This window comes from Meles meles, chromosome 19, assembly GCF_922984935.1.
Source record: "Meles meles chromosome 19, mMelMel3.1 paternal haplotype, whole genome shotgun sequence".
In the NCBI taxonomy this organism is placed as follows: domain Eukaryota; kingdom Metazoa; phylum Chordata; class Mammalia; order Carnivora; family Mustelidae; genus Meles; species Meles meles.
In genome coordinates, this window is record NC_060084.1 from 4258977 (window position 1) to 4262829 (window position 3853).

Here is a 3853-nt window from a genome sequence, read left to right on the forward strand (position 1 = left end):
TGACTGGGAAGTAGCACCAGGGAATTCTCAAGTGGCAAAAATGTCCTCTGTCTTGATCTGGGTGGTGGTTATTGGGGCGTAGATGTATGGAAAAACTTGATAAGCTGGACACTTAAGACTTGTGCAGTTTACTGCATGGTAAGTGTATGTCGATAAAAAAAAAAAAAAGGAAGAGCTTGTTTAGGGAAAGAAAAGAAGGAAGGAAGAAATGGAATTGGCCTGGCAATGCAGAAGCTAGATGGGTTTGTCCTAAGGGGGATACAGAATAGTGGGGTGATAGGTAAAATAACGGTCCGCCAAAGATGTCCATGTCCTCATTCCCACCGCCTAGGATTATGTTACATCAAATGCCAAGAGGAGCGTTATGGTTACCAAAGGAGCTAAGGTTTCTAATCAGCTGAGTTTAAGATAGGAAGCCTGGGGGCACCTGGCTGACTCGGTCTGTGCAGCACGTGACTCAAGATCTCAGGCTTGTGAGTTCGAGCCCCACACTGGATGGAGAGATTAACTAAAAGTAAAATCTTTTTTAAAAAATCTTTAAAAAATCTTTTTTTAAGATTTTTTAAAATTTAAGATTTTTTAGATCTTTAAAAAGATCTTTAAAAAAATCTTTTTTAAAAAAAGAGGGAGACTGTTTTAGGGTAATCAATCACCAGGGTCCTTAAGTAGGGAAGAGGGAGACAAAGGCAGAATCAGAAAGTTGGCATCTTGAGAAAGACTCAACTGGCCGTTGTTGCTGTGAAGATGGAAGGGGGCCATGAGTCAAGGAATGCAGGCAGCTTTCAGAAGAAGGAAAAGCCAAGAACTCAAATTCTCCCAAGAACCTACAGAAAGGAACAAAACTCTGCTAAAATCTCAGTTTTAGCTCAGTGAGACCCATTTTCAGGCTTCTGACCTCTAAATCCCTTCAATACTATATTGTTGTTGTTGTTGTTTTTAAGATTTATTGATTTCAGAAAGAGAAAGTGGGGGGGGCAGAGGGAAAGAGAGAATCTCAAGCAGATTTCCCGCTGGGTGCAGAGCCTGAGATGGTGACCTGAGCCACCCAGTCACCCCTGATATTATGTTGTCTTAGGCCACTGGGTTCCTGGCAATCTGTTACAGCAGTAACAGGAAACTAATACAAATGGCTTTCATTTTTCTTTTTGTATATATAACCTCAAAACAATTTTGAAAAACTATACATCCCCAAGTTTTTAGTTGCAAGTTTAAATAGTTACAAAAGCAGCAATTTCTAGTTTACTATGTATTACAATCATCTTTCCAATGTGTTTCCACCAAAACCATGGAGAGGCAGGCTTCACTTTATTCCATTTATGAAAAACACTCTCCAAATGACCTCATTGGCAAAGCCTACCCTTCTAATCAAACCAATCGGCTAACACAGAATTAGTGTCTATCAAAAACAGTCTGACTTCCTTTTTCTCAGTTTAAATAAAAGTGTTGGCATTTTCTCAGAAGAACCATCTCATTTCATTCCAATAATTCCCTTCCAATAATTCCATATTACCAAGCATCCACTCTCCCAGGTGTTTTGGGGTATGGCAGTGACCAGCCCAGAAGAATTCCTGACCTCATAGGGTGACTTCTACATTCTAAGACAACTGAGAAGGTGCATCGAGAAGTTTCAGTGTGATAAAGCATCAGATTTTTTAAAAAACTGCTTTACTGAAATATACCTCATGTACAGAAAAGTGTACAGATCGTTTGGTGGATTTTCACACCCTGAACACATCCATGTAACCAGCACTGAGATGAACGCTGTCTTGTCAGCTCCCAAAAGGCCCCCTTCTGCATCCTTCCATCACTACTTCTTACTGAACCCACTTTTCTCAGTCTAGTGGGGACTCTCTCCTGTAGGAACTCTGCTTTTTGGAATTTCCTGCTCATTCAGCACCCAGCTCAGGCAATACTCCACAGTGTGGAAAGGCAAGTGTCTGATCTCAAACACCTCCCAGATTAAAAACTGTACAGAAGGATGGTGGGAATTTGGAAATCGATTTTTAAATTTTTTTTTAAATTTTTTAAATAAACATATAATGTATTATTAGCCCAGGGGTACAGGTCTATGAATCGCCAGGTTTACACACTTCACAGCACTCACCATAGCACATACCCTCCCCGATGTCCATAACCCCACCCCCCCTTGCGACCCCCCTCCCCCAGCAACGCTCAGTTTGTTTTGTGAGATTAAGAGTCTCTTATGGTTTGTCTCCCTCCCGATCCCATCTTGTTTCATTTATTCTTTTCCTACCCCCCCAAGCCCCCCATGTTGCATCTCCTCTTCCTCATATCAGGGAGATCATATGATAGTGGTCTTTCTCCGATTGACTTATTTCGCTAAGCATAATACCCTCTAGTTCCATCCACGTTGTCGCAAATGGCAAGATTTCGTTTCTTTTGATGGCTGCATAGTATTCCATTGTATATATACATACCACATCTTCTTTATCCATTCATCTGTTGATGGACATCTAGGTTCTTTCCATAGTTTGGCTATTGTGGACATTGCTGCTATAAACATTCGGGTGCACGTGCCCTTCGGATCACTAAGTTTGTACCTTTACGGTAAATACCCAGTAGTGCAATTGCTGGTAGCTCTATTTTCAACTTTTTTGAGGAACCTCCACGCTGTTTTCCAGAGTGGCTGCACCAGCTTGCATTCCCACCAACAGTGTAGGAGGGTTCCCCTTTCTCCACATCCTCGCTGGCATCTGGCATTTCCTGACTTGTTAATTTTAGCCATTCTGACTGGTGTGAGGTGGTATCTCATTGTGGTTTTGATTTGTATTTCCCTGATGCTGAGTGATGTGGAGCACTTTTTCATGTGTTGTTGGCCATTTGGATGTCTTCTTTGCGGAAATGTCTGTTCATGTCCTCTGCCCATTTCTTGATTGGATTATTTGTTCTTTGGGTGTTGAGTTTGCTAAGCTCTTTATAGATTTTGGATACTAGCCCTTTATCTGATATGTCGTTTGCAAATATCTTCTCCCATTCTGTCAGTTGTCTTTTGGTTTTGTTAACTGTTTCCTTTGCTGTGCAATTGGAAATCGATTTTTTTAAAAATAACGATTCTCAAAGTGGGGTGCCTGGACCAGCAGCATCAGTATCATCTGGGAACTCATTAGAAATGCAAATTCTTGAATCACATCCCAGACCTACTGAACAGGAAATTCTGGGAGTGGGTCCTAGCAAGCCAGTTTAATAAGCCCTCCAGGGGATTCTGTTGCATGCTCGAGTTTGAGAGCTATTGGGTTAAGAGAATGGTAAGATTTATGATTGCCTAGCTGTTCCTAAAACCGTGTACTCCTGACAAGCACACTCAGCATCACCTGGGAATTTACCAACGCAAATCATCGGGTCCCACTCCATCCAGAAAGTCTTTTATACCCCATGCAGGTGATGCAATGAAAGCTAGAATTTGAGAAGCAATGCCTAGAGCTATACTTGCTTGACCATTGGGAGAGACTCTTGCACTCCAGGGGTTCTTGTACCCCTAGTTGTAAAGCCTGCTTCATAAGATATGAGGCCAATTAATTGGATTTTTACTCACTAATACAGTGCCTGGCTCATATTGGTGCTCAGTGTTTGCTGAATGAATTAGTTTAATACTCAAGAACAAGCCTGTGAAACAGGAAATGAAGCAGATATAGGATTCGAACCCGCGTCGGATGGGCCTTAAGAGCACGCAGACTTCACTTCACCGGACTATACTCCTACTGCGCAAGGCAGCGCCTTCACGCCCATTCCCCCTCCATCCAAGAGGTGGCGCTCTAGGGAGCCCGAGGAGGGTAGGCTAGGAGGCGGGACTTCCTACCTTTGAGAGAGCACTTCCGGTCCTGTCCGGAAGACC